Genomic DNA, 16,445 nt, shown 5'->3' with positions numbered 1-16,445 from the left:
CATCCCAGTACTGGTGCTTTGACCAAGATCACACATGATGATATACTCCTGTGAAATAACCAAACCCCGATGTAAAGTTAAACCCCTCTGCCCCCATAACATTACACTGTTCATTCATATAAAACGTTGATCCTATTGAACTAACTACCCTGTGTCCTCATGTGCCTAAAGTCATGTTTTGGAGAACCAATTAATGGCAAGCATCAGAGGGATGGCTGTAGTCATTAAAAACAAGCAGAGCAGAAAAGGAGAGCTTAGAAACTTTGTTAGGCCCTCCTGGTGACAGGACAGATATATTAACACCACAACATGGGACCTGGAACTGATTCTTCCTAGTTATGCAAGAACTCCCAGAATGACAGCCAATGTCATAAAAGGGGGTCAGGTTGAGAAAACGGTCTGAATCCACCCATTTCCCAACTGATTAATAAACAAGAACCCAAGTTTAAAAAACCAAAGACTACCACCCTCCCTGGACTTATCCACCACCACCCCCACACCAAAAGGATCTGACGTGCTCTGTTTATCTCCATGTCCAACTTTCTAACCCCCCAATTTTTTCTCCTTTACATAATTGGAATAAGAGGGCCACTGTCAACACTATCAGTATGAACCTCTCTGACATTTTCATCATTTTATATAATAAATTCTAGCAAAGTTTCACAATTTATATTATCTACAGAACTTTTCTTAATAAACCAACAAACATTTACAGAGCACATTTGGGGTCCCTGCCCACAGGAAACTACCTTAGTTGTGGAACAAAGGCGTAAATGCATGAGAAATTAAATAACCATACAAATATTACATAACACAAAACAATCCCCAAACCGTCACAAAGCACTCCATAATTAATTACCGAAGGAGAATATGTGCTATGAAATCACGATGAACAGGGAAGTTCTGATTAAGCATCACTGAGGCCACGGGCTTAACGCTGAAAGAAAGCTGGTGCAGACTAGAAAGCAAACTGAATTTGGGGTCAGAGACTCTGGATCCAAATGCCAGCTTGGCTCTTCACCACCTTTAAAAATGTGGCTAAGTTTCTTCACCTCTCCGGGCTTCAATCTGCTCCTCTGTAAAATGAGGAGCCTGGACTACAGATGAACTCAAAGGTCCCTCCCAACTCCATGATTATCTAATGAAGAAAAGGTGCTTAGAGGCTAGGAATGTGCAGTGTGCCACAAGAGTGGTTATAGAATACAAAAGCAGTTAGAGAAAGTCAAGAAAGCCTTCCAAGGAAGCAGCATCTGCACTGGCCTCAGAGGTAGATAACACTTCAATAAATACAGATGGAGGAGTGGAATGGCACTACGAGCCAGATAGGATGGAACAGCATGACAAAGGTGCAAACAGAAAAGCAAAGAAGATGTTCAAAAAATGGAAAGTGGCCCAAATCTATAGCCCAAAGTGCCTATAGATTTCTGGGGAAAACAGAAATCAGTACAGCAGAAACAAACAATAAGCTCCAAATGTATGCTCAACCAAAATATTAAATGTTCACATCATTTTTTAAAAAAGTATACTTTGTAATAATGGCTATAGGGAAAATTTTTAACCAAGTGAGAAAGAGGTTAACTGTAAAAGATAACCAATCTGAATTACTTAAAATTTAAAAGCTTTTGCATAAACAAGATTAATGCAGAAGATAAATTCTCAAGTAGGAAAAAAATACATCTGCAACGAAAACCAAAAAAAAAAAAAAGTCTGATAACCAAAATATATAAGGGATGGATACAAATATAAGCCCATCCCTCAATGGCCAAAGGATACAAACAAGTTTCCAAAAGAAGAATTTTAAGTGACCAACAATCATATGAACAACTAATCCAAATCATTACTAAAAGAAATGTTTTACCTCCCACTCCCCAAAATGGCAAGGATAAAAGACAAAAATAATCAATCTTGGAGAAGCTACAGAAGAAGGGGCATTAAACACACTCTTGGTAGGACTGTGAATTTGTCCAAAAGTTCTGGAAAACAAATTTTGGAGAACCAAATGTAGGGATTTTTCTTGCACTGTTCCAAACTGTTCATACTCTTTGACTAAGCAATTCCACTTCTGGCATATATCCCCAAGGAGGCCGATGACAGAAAAGAAAGAAAAGCCCTCATAATAACAAAATACTCTTATTAATGTTTTTTATGATGATAAAAAATTGGGAAACAAAGTGGGTGACCATCAATAGGGGAATGGCTGAACAATTTTAAGCATAAATGTAACAAAATATTATTGTGCCAAATACAGCTATGGCTGCCATAGAGGCAGGGAAGCAGTATGCACAGAAACAGGTGTTCAGTCTCATCTCCCCACGGCTCGCTCCCCTGGGATGATGACTTGGGGGGGGGGGGGACAGGGTCTTGCTGGAAGGATCAGCCAAGGAGACACCACAAGAACTGCTTCTGGCATTATGGCTACCGGGACAGGGTTAGAAGGGCTGCTACCATTCCCAGGTCTCTTGAATGTAAATGCCTTTCAGCTGCAGCTGTTCTGGTGAGAGTTATGGTAAAGAAGGTAGACCCTTTCTCTACAGTGGTTGCTCCTCTCAATGATGGCCCTGGGGCCTAGGATGGAAGCAGGACTGATAGAAGGTCTGGGGAACATTGCTACTCCCAAGGCTGCTGGGTTCAGGGTCCTGGCCTAGCTCCCTCAGAGTCTGAGAGGAGGCAGCAGGCGAGGAGACAGGCTTACCTGCAGCATGCTGCCTTCCATCTCTCTCTCAGGGTGCCTGGCTACTTCAAAAGTGTAACTCTGAAGTCAGTTTTCAACACCAAATAATATTGTACAGCACATTAAATTCAGTTATGTGCCCTTGGCATTATGCTATCACTAAACTAGAAAGGCAAGGAGGCCAAGACAACAAAATCAGACATAGCACTACAAATGAGGTGAGAGATACATGCATTTACGTAAGTATGTACATGTATGTGTGTATATGCATTTTTCACATTTTCACATTTAAAAATATACTTAGGGGGAAATACAATCCTGTCTGCAAACACCTAAGAAAACTGTCATGACAGAGAAATTAAATTTGTTCTGTGTCTCCTGTACGTTAAAGGAGAACCAAAGTCTTAGGAAGGCAGAGTCTGGCTAAAAAAAAAAAACAAGAATTAGTGCAGTCAAAAAATGAAAGAGGCCTTGTACAAGTGAGTTTCTACACCTAGTCTATTTGGATCAACTGGAAGCTGTCAAAGTGTGTGTGCATGCAGGGTAGGAAGAATCAGATGATTTCTGAGTCCTAACTCTAAAAATTGATGATTCCACTAATTTTCTGAACAAATTACTGTTTAACAAGACCAGAACATCATGTACTGGTGTGAACAGTGAAGCCTGGTTTTACACTGAACTTTGAAAGATTCATTTTTCTTATTTTCTTTTTTTATGCTCTAATCAGGGGTGGGAAACCTGTGGCCTCAAGGCCACATGTGGCCCTCTGGGTCCTCAAATGCAGTCCTTTGAATCCAAACTAGAAGGACCTAGAGGGCCACATGTGGCCTCGAGGCTGCAGGTTCCCCACTCCAGAAACCCTTACACATCTCAATGGAAGTTAAAATAAAATATCTTTTCAAAAGTTTGAAGCATCATCTATTAAGTTTTGTGATTCAGTCATTCACACTAATTCACGCCTTCTGCTCTGAGTCCCTTACTTAAGTTGCCCGTAAGTGTGGAATTCCTTTTCCTCCTTTTGTTTAAACTGGGGGTATGAGGGCTAACACTGTTCTAAAGGAAATAGCTGGAAACAAGGCCAGGCCGAATCTCCTCCCTGTAGGTTTTAGGTTCTAAAGCAGCTCAAATCTTGTTCCTCACTGTGTCTATATCTTTAAAGTCACTAAGAATCAGAGAAAAGTGAAAGGACCTTAGAAGGAAGATGAGGAGAAGAAAAGGCAATGAATAGTCAGAGGACCCAAACTCAAGCCCCATCCCTGCTACTTAACCTGTGTCTTTGGGTGAATCACTAAATCCTATTATCTTTAACTCAACTTAAAGACCAGGCAGAAGAAATGACTAACCCACAGTCACACAGATTTGGGACTAGATCCTGACTCACAGAATGACAATCGGACTTGGAAGGAGCCTTGATTTCCAACTAATCTAATGCAAGCACAAATAAACAATCTCTGACTACAACACACAGGACAAGTGATTATCTTGAAGACCTCCTCCAGAGGCTGGCCCTTCCCCATCCTGACTGTGCTGCCCTGCTCACTCTGGAATTTATTCATGTTCTTCCTAGAACACAAGGTCCAGAACTGACCACAGAACTCCTGATGTTGTCTGACCAGGGCAGCATACAAGGGGACCACCACCTCCTTATTCTTCAAACTTATGCCCTTCAACATAACCCAAAAACATAAGATTTCTAGCTGACTTCTCATGCTCTTGATGTGTATCAAGGTTGTCCTTTTTTGTTGTTTAGTAATCTTCAGTCATGTCTGACTCTTCCTGACCCCATTTGAGGTTTTCTTGGCAGAGATTCTGGAGTGGCTTGCCCTTTCCTCCTCCAGCTCACTTTATAGGTGAGGAAACTGAGGCAAATGTAGTTAAGTGACTTAACCAGGGTCACACAACTCGTAAGCCCACTGGCCAGCGTCAAGGTTACAATTCACTAAAGCTCAGTATGATCCTCATTCTACTATGACGTCATACTCACATATAACCCAGGAGGCCACAGGTTCCCCACCCCTGAAACCCTTACATATCTCAACGGATGTTAAAATAAAATACATGACTTGAGTATGACATCAGACTCATGCATAACCTCTCTGGACTGGTTTGCTCATTTGTAAAATGGGAGGCAGTCTACATGATCTCAAAGGTTCTCTACAGCGCTTGCAATCTTTAGAATTCTATGGACCTAGAGCCTCCCTTGAATGTGACTATGTAGCATTTGCTCCTAACTAACAATCAGTGAAAAAGCTCATACCTGCTCACAGCGTCTGAAGACACTGACATAAAGATCATCTAGAAATGTATGCTCTTGAGCACCCCCAGAAGCTTTTCACCCAGAAGCACAATTAGAATGTTAAAATGCACATTTGGATGTCAATTAATAGGTTTTAATTCTGACTACTTGTTAAATTAAAATGGGTATCCAAAGGCACTTAATGATGTTCCAGACTTGCTCCCATCTTCATTGCAATGCTCCAAAATTTGTTTCCGATCTATAAACTCTAGACTTTAAGGCTCATGAAGGATTTGATCATCCCACTAAGAGGCAGAACCTGGACATGAACCCAGTTCTGAGTTCAAAGCCAAAGTTCTTTCTGGCTCCACATCATAAAGCCTCCCAAATTTCAACGTCTCCTTTACTTCATGTTGCAAATTCAAAAGGTCAAAGAACAGCTTTAGAAAGCAAAAGGAGGCATGGCATAAAGGACAGAAAGCTAGCCTCAAAGCCAGAAGTCCTGGGTTCAAATCCTGCTTCTGACTCATCCTGGCTGAGTGACCTTGGGGGAGTCACTCAAATTCTCTGTGCTCGGGGTACCTCTCTATAAACCACTATTGGTTCACTGAGTCTACTAGCCTGGGAGTTCCCTATACCAGTGAAATCACGGGTCCATTCTCTACCCCCTACAAACAGGTCGCATGGTTAAATTGTAGGGGCACACCCAGTCAAGGGTGGTTATCACACTTCACTTACCAGGTTAATTTCTGGGATGCTTAAAGGACAGGGGGAAAAAAACTGGCAAATGCCCTTTATGTAGGGCAGGGTTTTTATGCTTAAAAAGCCTTCACAAAAGCCCAAAGACATCCCTTCTCAAATGTTCTTTCTCAATAACATGAACTCCCAGAGGTTAAACTCTCATCTCTATGTAGATAACTTCCAGGCTGAGCCCTTCTCTCCACTCACACAACTAGCCACCCCCTTAGTTCAGGCCTTCATCACCTCTCGCCCAGATCACTGCAACAGCCTCCGTCCCTTACCCACTCTGGTCCATCCAACACACAGCTCCCAAAGAAATGCTATGAAGTGAGGATCTGATGAGGCCACTCCCCTACTTAACCGACTGCACAAGCTCTCTACTGCCTCTTGAATCAAATAGAAACTTCTTTGTTTAACTTTTAAAGTACTACAGAATCTGGTCCTCAATGATCTTCCCAGCTTCACTGGACATTTCTCCCCCTCTCCTCCTCAGCGATACAGCCACACTGGCTTGCTCTCTGTTCCTCGGTCACAAAAGTCCATCTGCAATAACCATGGCCTTTCCCAATGCCTGGAATGTATTCCCTCTTGACTCCCTGCAAACTAGATTTAAGCCTCATCACTACACTGAAATTACTCTCTACAAAATTATCAGCTATTTCTTAATCATTAAATTTGATGGTCTTGTCTCAATCCCCATCTTTCCTGACATCTCTGCAGCATAACACTGTTTACCAACTTTTCCTCCTGAATACTCTCCTCTGTTATCACCTCTATCCAAACAGGTCCCAGCCCTATAATATCCAACCAAGTCTCTTTCCAGATCTCCACTCCAGCTGCCCACAGGAGATCTCCACCTGCAGTATCACAGGCACCCCAAACTTAGAACTCATCTTCCCTCAAAACCTACCTCCTCTTTTTTTATTTTCCTATTTATGTCAAGGGTACCACTATGTTGCAAACTCAGCTCACCAATCCCACAAGGCTCACAACCTTGGGGTCATCCCGACTCCTCATTCCCCCCATCTCACAGCCAAACCCAGTCAAACTGAGACCTGCTTAGCTTAAAGGGGCAAAATCTCCCACTGCATCCAGGGCCATCTCCAGGCTTCCTGATCTATATTCTGCCATTGGACTAACATAGCTGTGGAGGAGAAAGTGAGGCTGGAGGCTTTGCACAGCCCTGCCTCATTTAAATCCAATTCACTTGCATGTTACGGCATCACCTCCCTCATGGTACGGTCCTCTTTAAGAATGAAGGACAAACAGGGGACTCACGATGGAGAATGCTATCTTCATTCAGAGAAAGAACTGCGAAGTTTGAATACAGACTGAGGCACACTACTACATGCTCGCCTTTTCTGCTTCTCTTTTGTTTTTTTTTTTTTGGTTCTGTTTCTTCTTTCTCATGATTCATTCCATTGGTCAAAATTCTTCTCCACGACTTGACTAGAGCATAAATTAATTCAATGCGAAGTTATACATGACAGTTATATGAGACTTCATGCCGTCTTGGGGAGGGAGGGGGGAGGGAGGGGAGAAAAACTGGAACTCAAAACTATGTAGAACCGTGTGTGGTAAACTAAAAATAAATAAAAAATAAATTTAAAAAAAAAAAAAAAAAAAAGAATGAAGGACAAACAACAACAAATCCAATGAGCCTTTGAATCTTATTGATTCTACTTCGACATCTCTCCCGGCCTTCTCTCCACTCACATGGTCACACCACAATGGCTCATTTTGTGTATATGTTGTCCCCTTACGGAATATAAAAGTTTCTTAAGGGCAGTGACTGCCCTCTGACCATCTGAGCAGTCTTCCCAACATGTTAATCTAGAAGACAGTCACTGATTGCTACTTTAGCTCTTTCATAATAGGAAAAACAAACCAATTATTCTGAAAGAGGCTAATTAGATGTTCCGGTTTTAACAAGGATGTAAAGGCTTAATTCTTATTCCTTATTTTCTTTGGGTAATTGACAACAGCATTAAACTTTACAACACCATTTCCAGTCACTAGCAGACTTTTTTTCCATCTAATTCTCAAACCTAAGCACTAATTTTTGCTCAATCTAAATCCATGCCATGGAAACCTTGGCTGCTTTTCTGTGGCTGGAAGAGCTGGCAAAACTCCACTCCAGGTGGCTAAGCAATAACAAACAAGCTCTCACTGTTTATCCCATCCTAGCTCCTTTCGTGAATAGCTTTCCTCTAAATTTAGTGATATATACTGGCTTATTTTGGAAACGTTGAAGAAGTACTGCACTTACTCTTCTAGTTATAATTAAGGCTTTGATTGAGTGAAACCGAACTGAAACAAGGAACATTTCAGGCTTGGCCCCTAATGATATTAACACAACATTGGCATTACCAAGGAAATAAACCAAACTAGTTGACACCCATTGAGTGTATGGGGTATACTGAGGAAGAGGGGTAATTCTTCTTAAGGAATTTATAAGAAGCCATTATTGGGGAGGGAGAGTATGAGTTTAAGAGAAGACTTTGGGAGGATGTGATCCATACTTACAGATATTTAAGGGCTGATATCCTAACAACTTTAGGGTGGACATAGCACTGTCCTCACAGCCCAGCTAGAGAGATTATGCAAGTGTTATCACCCATCTCACAGATGAGGAAACTGAAGCTCTGAAAGCTAGAATAACCTGCTCACAGACACACAGCAAAGTAAGGGTCTTTCTTTTTTTAATCAAATTAATGGTCCATTTTATTGTTTTTACAAAACACACACACAGAGACACACACACTTCTAGTTCCACTTGTTAATTCAATTTTTTTTTTTTACTTTCAATTTTGTTAACCTCTTCTTGATTTTGAAGATATCTATTTTGGTGTTTCATTGAGAGTTTTAAATTTGCTGGTTTTTCTAGATTTTTTTTTTAGTTGCATGTCCAATTCCTGTCTTGTCTTTTCTTTTAAGCCCCTTTTCAAGATCCAACCACTTTAGTTGGTTTTAAGACAAATTCTTCCCTTAATCTACCCTCCCTCTTATTCTCCACTCTCCCTTCTCCCCTTTGCCTCCTATTTCCCTGCTAAATTAAATGTATTTCTGTACATGGGTGTGGCTGTTCAGAAGAGAGTAAGGTTCAGGTGGCAGCCACACCCCAATCCTTTCCTCTTTGTTTGTATACACTTCTGCTGGATTATATGAGATAACTTTCTCTATCTTTCCCTTCCCCCAGCCCACTTCCACCCTCCAGTGGTAATCCTATTCCCCACCCTTTCCATTCTTATTTTAAGATTATCAAAACATAAAAAAACTATTCCCAAAGGCTCACTCCAAGACTGGTGATGAGGACAGGGTTATAAGGTTTTGAGACTTAAATACACACACATACATACACATGTGTGTGTATATACATATATATGTATATGTGTGTATACACACACACATACCATCTCCCCATCTCAGAATGTAAACAATTTATCTTTGTTTAGCCCCTTATGACTATTAGTTCATGTTAGTTTTTTGATGTTTCTTGACTCTTGTGTTTATATTTCAAAGTTTCTACACAGCTCTGATCTTTTAATCAAAAATACCTAGAAATCCTCTATTTCACTAAAAGTACTTTTTCCCTATTCCTTTTACTCAGCTTTTCTGAGTAAATCATTCTTGGTTGTATGCCTCCATCCTTAGCCTTTTAGAATATCTTGTTACAAACTCTATTCCTTCAGAGTGATGGCTGCTATCTCCTGGATAATCCTGATTGTGACTCCTCAATATTTCTTTCTTTCTGACTGCTTGCACCATTTTTTCTTTGACCCGGAAGCTCTGGATTTTGGCTGGGGATTTTTCCTGGGGATTTTCATTCAGGGGTTTCATTCAGGAGGTAAATGGTAGATTCTTTCTTATTTTCCCTTTACACTCTGGTTCTAAAAGAGCTAGGCAATTTTCTTTTGTTCAATTATTAGAGTCCTCTAATTGAGTCTCCCTGACCTTATTTAAGGTTTTTTTGGCAGAGATACTGCAGTGGTTTGCCATTTCTTCCTCCAGCTCATTTTATAGATGAAGCAACTGAAGCAAATAGGGTTAAATGACTTCCCCAGGGTCACACAACTACAAGTGTCTCAGCCAGGATTTGAACTCATCAAGATGAGCCTTCCTGACTCCAGGCCTGGTGCTCTGTGTACTATGGCGCCACCTAGTTGCCCTATTTTCCATTAAGATCTCTTAAAATATACTATCTATGCTCTTTTTTTGTTCATGGATTCTAGGTGGTCCAATTGAACTCTCCTAAAATCTTCTCACTAGATGAGGCAAGCCTTTCATTATGGCTAGGCCCAAATCTCAAGGTTATTCTTAACCTAGCCTAGCACTCCATTGTCTGGCTCATTTCCACCCTTGATCCTATCAAAGTGTCTATGCCCAAATCTGTTACCCTTAAACTAGTCTAGCTCTACATAGCCTGTTATCTCCAGGTAGCCTTCAGCTACTTCCTGCTCTTAATCCCACCATTCTCTTGGTTCCTGGAGTCCCAGTACCATCAAGCTCCTCCTTAGACTCCTCCTCAAGACCCTCCCTAAACCTCTCCTCCCATCACCCCAGGACCACCCTAGATCCCTCCCACAATCTTTCTCTTATATAAAGTTTCATCTTGCCTCCATGAAGGTGCTCAGATTCAATCTACCTCAGACTGAATCTGGCCCACTTGTGAAAACAAGTGTCACAAATGGTGAGATTTCTCAAGCATCAACCCAATATGGCGAATCAGTAATTAACTTTGTTTCTCTTTGGCTGTGAGAAGGCTTGAGTTGAATTCATTTGAGCAGGACAGTGTGTTGGTATTTTGGGGTCTCAAGCACCCCTAAAAATATATGGTTTCCTGACTTCATCACAACGATTCTTAAATTATCTCTCCTCAGTCTGTTTTTCAAGTCAGTTGTTTTTGCTATGAGATATCTTATATTTTCATCTTAGGGCTAATTTTTTGTTGTTTCATAGAGTAGTTAGTTTCTATTTAGTCCATTTTAATTTCCAGGGGGTTTGGTGCCTGGGTAAGATTTTATACCTCTTGTTTCATACTATTCGTTTCCTTTCCAAATTTTTCCTCCATAGTTCTCATTTCTTTTCTCATTTTTTTCCTCTAGTGTTCATTTGATTTTAAAAATCATTTTTAGGTTTTTCTTAAACTCTTCATTTCCTCCAGAAATTCTAGCTGAACTTTTGCCCAAGATGAGTTTTACTTGGAGGTTTTGTTTTCAGATGTTTTGTAGTCATTCTCTTTTCTAGATCTGTCTTGGGTGTTCCTGTCACAATAACAGCTCTTTATGATGGGATTCTTTTTGTTGTTGTTTGTTTATTCTTCCAGCCTATTTCCTGACTTTGGATTTGAGGCTAGGGCCATGCCCTGTGTGTTTCTGGATGGAGTGTCTGGGCTGATGTTGTCTCCTCTTTGGTCCTGCTGCTTTACGGGGGTATTGAGTGTTTGGAGTGTTTTTTTTTCCAGGCTCTCAGGGACAGCTCAGGATGTGAATCTACATGCTTTGAGTGGGCTGATCCAAGGCAAAATCTGATCACTGAAGCAAAGGAGATGGGACCACAACCAAGAATCATCTACCTGGCAAAATTAAGCATAATACTTCAAGGGGAAAAATGATTATTCAATGAGATAGAAAGAGTTCAAGTTTTCATAAGAAGACCAGAATTGAACAAAAAATTTGATCTCCAATATTAAGAACAAAGAGAAGCCTAAAAAGGTAAAAAGGGGAAAAGAAAACATGAGAGATCCATTCAATGAAGCTGAACTGTTTACATTCCTACATGAGAAGATGATATTTGTAATTCTTAAAAATTGTACCACTAATAGTACAACTAGAAGGAATATATATATATACACATATATATATGTATATATATATACATATATATGTATATATATATATGTAGAAAGAGAGAGAGGGGGTATGGGTATAAGGTGAATTTGAGGAAATGACATTAAAACAATAATTAAGGGATAAGAAAGAGGAATACATTGGGTGCAGAAGGAAGGGAGAGGTAGAATGGGGTAAATTATTTCACATAAAGAAGCACAAAAAACCTATTACAGCGGAGGGAAAGATGGGAGGGTAGACAATGGGCATTCCTTGAACCTTACTCTCATCAGTAATGGCTCAAAGAGGGAATAATATACACAATCAGTTGAATGTAGAAATACATCTCACTAGACAGGAAAGTAGAAGAGGGGGAGATTAAGTAAAGAGGTGAGGGGGGGACTAACAGAAGAGAAGGCAGATGGGGGGGAGGCATTAGACAGAAGCAAAACACTGTCGAGGAGGGAAAGGGTGAAAGGAGAGAGAGGACAAACAGGAAGAAAAATAGGGATGAAGGGAAATACACAGTAATCCTAACTAAATGGAAATTGGAGGAACTCTCTTATAAAACAGAAGCAGATAGCAGAGGGGAGAAAAAACCAGAATCCTACAATATATTCTTTACAAGAAACACAAGTGAAGCAAAAGACACACAGAGTAAAGGTATGGGGCTGGAGCACAATCTATTATGCTTCAGATGGAGTAAAAAAAAAAAGCAGGGGTAATCCTGACCTCAGACAAAGCAGATGCAAAAACAGACCTAATTAAAAGAAATAAGGAAAGAAACTATCTTGCTAAAAGGTGCCACAGACAATGAAGTAATATAAATACTAAACATATATGATCTAAGTGGTATAGCATCCAAATTCTTAAAGGACAAGTTAAGTGAGTTATACGCTCTTGACCAAACAAGAGATAGAGAGCATTATGAAACGCAAGACAGATAATTTTGATTATATTAAATTAAAAGGCTTTTGTACAAACAAAACCAATACAAGAAGGAAAGCAAAAATCTGGGAAACAATCTTTACAGCAAATGTGTCTGAGAAAGGCTTCATTTCTCAAATAGATAAAGAACTGAGTCAAATTTATAAGAATACAGGTCATTCCCCAATTGATAAATGGTCAAAAAATATGAACAGGCAGTTTTCTGATGATGAAATCAAAGCTAAATAGGTATATGAAGAAGTGCTCTAAATCACTTTTGATTAGAGAAATGCAAATTAAAACAACTCTGAAGTACCACCTCACACCTATCAGACTGGCTAATAAGACAAAAAAGGAAAATGATAAATGTCGGAGAAGATATGGGAAAATTGGGACATTAATGCACTGTTGGAGGAATTGTGAATTGATCCAACATTCTGGAGAGCAATTTGAAACTATGTCCAAAGGGCTATAAAACTGTGCATACCTTTGATCCTGCAATACCACTACTAGATCTGTATCCCAAAGAGATCACAAAAAGGGGAAAAGGATCCACGTGTACAAAAATATTTATAGCAGCTCTTTCTGTGGTGGCAAAGAATGAAAATTGTGGGGATGCTTATCAGCTGGGGAATGGCTGAACAAGTTGTGGTATATGAATGTAATGGAATGCTACTGCGCAGTAAGAAATGATGAACAGGCAGATTGCAGAAAAACCTGGAAAGACTTGTACAAACTGATACAAAATAACATGAGCAGAACCAAGAGAACATTGTACGCAATATCAGCAACATTGTGTGATGATCAACTATGAATGATTCAGCTCTTCTCAGCAACACAATGATCCAATGATTTGTACTCGTACAAAGGACTCACAAAGGAAAATGCCAGATAAAACTGATGGATTCTGAATGCAGATCAAAGTACACGTTTTTCACTTACTTTATTCTTTTTGGTGGTGTTTTTTCTTTTGATCTATTTCTTCTTTCACAACTGTGACTAATATGGAGATATGTTTTAATGCTAGCACATGTATAACCTGTATCAAATTGCCTACCATTTCAGGAAGAAGGAAAGGGAGGGAGAAAAATCTGGAACTCAAAATCTTGTAAAAGTGAATGCTAAAAATTGTCTTGACGTAACTGGGGAGGGGAAAAATAAAATACTATTTTTAAAAAAGAAAACAAGAAAAAAGTCTGATCACTGCCCTTTTGGTGTGAGCTTTGCAAGTTCCTCACCTGGTTTTAGGTGTGCACAACACCCCTGTGGGCTTGCTCCTGATGGGACTCAGCCTCTATCAGTCAGCTGGAAAGCTCTTATGGTTCAGAGTGACAGAACCACAAGCTCCCTTCTGATCTGGGATTTCTGTCCTGATTATTCACCTGCAGGTGTCAAACTGGAGTAGGGGTTGTTATTGAGACCTACCTCATCTCCTGGGTTCAAAGCCACACAGCTGATGCTTGATTCTGAACTTGCTCCTCACTCCCAACAAACTGACCTAAGGACCTTACAGTGGAACATGACCCCCAAGTGCAAGTCCCTTCCTCAGTTTGCCCTTGATCTAGAACCCACAACTGGATGCTGAACCAAAGAGCTACCCATCCATACCTGACTTTTGCCTCTTTTGTTATCTCCAGCACTTAGCCATCTGACACATAGTAGGTACTTATTTACTGAATGATAGTAAATGGTAAAGCCAGCATCAAAAAATCACTTTTTACTTAAAGCAGAAGGAAATTCATAAGGAGTCACAGATAAGCAGAGAATGAACACATTAAATTTTAATTATGTCCTCCCCCCAAAAAAAAGTATGTAGTAGGAAAAAACAACTGTTTTAGTTTCACAGACAATTTCCTTTGTTATTATTCTTTGCATATGGAAATGTTTGCTTTTCTATGTTTATTAAGTTCATAACTAAAAATATTATTTTTAAGAACCAGAATAAATGTAGGTGGTAGAGCCAGATAAAGTTCTAAAAGACCACCTGACCAAAAACCAAAATTTGACATAATCTAAGGAAATTTCAATAAATTATCACAGTAATAACGTATAACATTATACATTAATAATATATATATAATATGTATAACGTATATATGCAACATATGTATATGTAATGTATAATATGTATGATGTATATATAATAATAATGTATAATAATAATCTTCATGTGAACATGATCCATTCCAAAAGATCTACTTTATTGTCAGAAATCTTGGTGCCACGGATAACAGATAATACATAAGGTACAAGGACTGCTTATGTTCACATCACCTTCTAACCCTGTCCTTCAGTCACCTTGCCAGACAGAGCCACCAACTCTGCTGCCACTTTTGCTTCTTCCCTCCATTCATCCAACCAACATTAATTGTTTAGTGAGTGTAAGGCAAAATATTCAACCTCAGAGGAGATTCATTCTCTGTCCTCACGAAGCCTATAAATCTTAAAGGACAGTAAGACAATGATAATTATAATACACAAACACACTTAAATATATTCAAGATTAGAAAAACGCTCCGAGGTCCAAGAAGTAAAGTGATCAAGGGAGACTGCATGAAAGAGATAGCATCTGAGCTGAGCTTTAAAGGATGTTTGGAAATTCGGCAGTCGAAGAGCAGGAGGGCGAGTGATCCAGGCAGGAGGATCCAGGACAAAGGCACAGAGGCCTCCAGGAGGGCTCCTGGTTCCTTCCAGAAGCAGAAAATAGAGCTGTTTGGGGGAAAGGTGTCCAATGAAAGAAAGGTGGGGTGGCACTAGAATGTAGGAGGAGGCCAGGTAGGGAAGGTCTGAAATTTACCCCAGAGGCAACAAGGAACCACTGAAGATTTTTAGTGAAGCAGTGGCATGACTTAATTTTAGTACAGGAGAGATTATTCTAGCAGCAGTATTGAAGAACAGTTTGGATGGGGGAAGAGCGAATGAAGAAAGGAAGGCCTGTCAAAATGCTATTTCTATAGTGGAGACATTGGCTGGTCTTGAGGATGTACACTAGTATAGCAACGGGGAGACTAGAGGAGAGGGGAGGGATGTAGATCCGGCCTGCAGTTCCCATCACCTCACTAGCCGCTGCTCCCATCAGTCTCCTCAGCCTCCAATGTTGCTGTCATTTTTCTTGGCCCCAGGTGCTTCCTCTGCTGCCACTACAACAGCCAGTCTCTTCATCTACCGTTAACACCATGACCCAACCAACACCCACACACATCACCTGGCCACCATAAATTACTATTTTTCAGTATGGGGGACAGGACCACTTCAGCGTAGCGCTCCATCATGTTCCCCTCCTATGTTCCTTCAAAGTATGGAGGTTACCCTGGTTTCTTGAATGCTCCATCCATGGAATACAAGTTCCAAAAGCTTCTACCACACTAGAAAGGCTTCAAGTACTGTCTCAGCAACAGATTTCTATCTGCTTTCTTTGGACTAGCCCAGCTAAGGACAGATAGGTTCATCACCGAGAGCCTGGTTACTGGCGGATGAATTCTCTGACCATATCAACCCATAAAACAAACAAACAAAAAAAATCCACAATCACCCTTAGACCTAAGCAATGAATTCTGCAGTAATGGTGGCAGAGTGAAAAAAAGGTAGGAGAGAACGAAAAGCATCCGGGTTTTTAGACCACCTATAAGCATTAACTTGGCTATTGGTACTCTAAATGTGAGATTCCTATCCAGAGGCCAAAGAGACATGCTACTGGAGGAAATAAATCATATCAATCTTGACATTGTTACTAAAAATCAAAGCAGAAGACAAAAGGAAATTGCAGCTAAATGGTGCTCACGGGTTCTCCTTGGAGAAGTCAAAAAAAAAAAAAAAAGGAATAAGTGTACTATTTTACCCTGACTAGAGGAAATAAGAAACATTTTATGAGAAACCTGGCTATCTCATATTGTAGTTCTTATGATCAGCAACTGCAAAAAGACCACCATGAAAATAACTGCAGCTCATATCTGTTGCACAGGATGAGGTGATGAAGAAATCCTATGAAGAATTCAATAAAATGGTCCAAATTAAATCAACATGTTTTAGCAAAGGTGGGCCT

General features: G+C 40.1%; 1 protein-coding gene across 1 annotated transcript in view; it reads right to left on the bottom strand.

The window, feature by feature from the left end:
* Window positions 1–16,445, bottom strand: part of SWAP70 (switching B cell complex subunit SWAP70) — an 87,664-nt gene that overhangs the window by 47,007 nt on the left and 24,212 nt on the right. The gene's annotated exons all lie outside the window — the stretch shown is intronic.

The sequence above is a fragment of the Trichosurus vulpecula genome, chromosome 6 (assembly GCF_011100635.1).
Source record: "Trichosurus vulpecula isolate mTriVul1 chromosome 6, mTriVul1.pri, whole genome shotgun sequence".
In the NCBI taxonomy this organism is placed as follows: Eukaryota; Metazoa; Chordata; class Mammalia; order Diprotodontia; family Phalangeridae; genus Trichosurus; species Trichosurus vulpecula.
The sequence above is the reverse complement of the archived record's forward strand: the minus strand, read 5'-3'. Positions and strand labels throughout refer to the sequence as shown.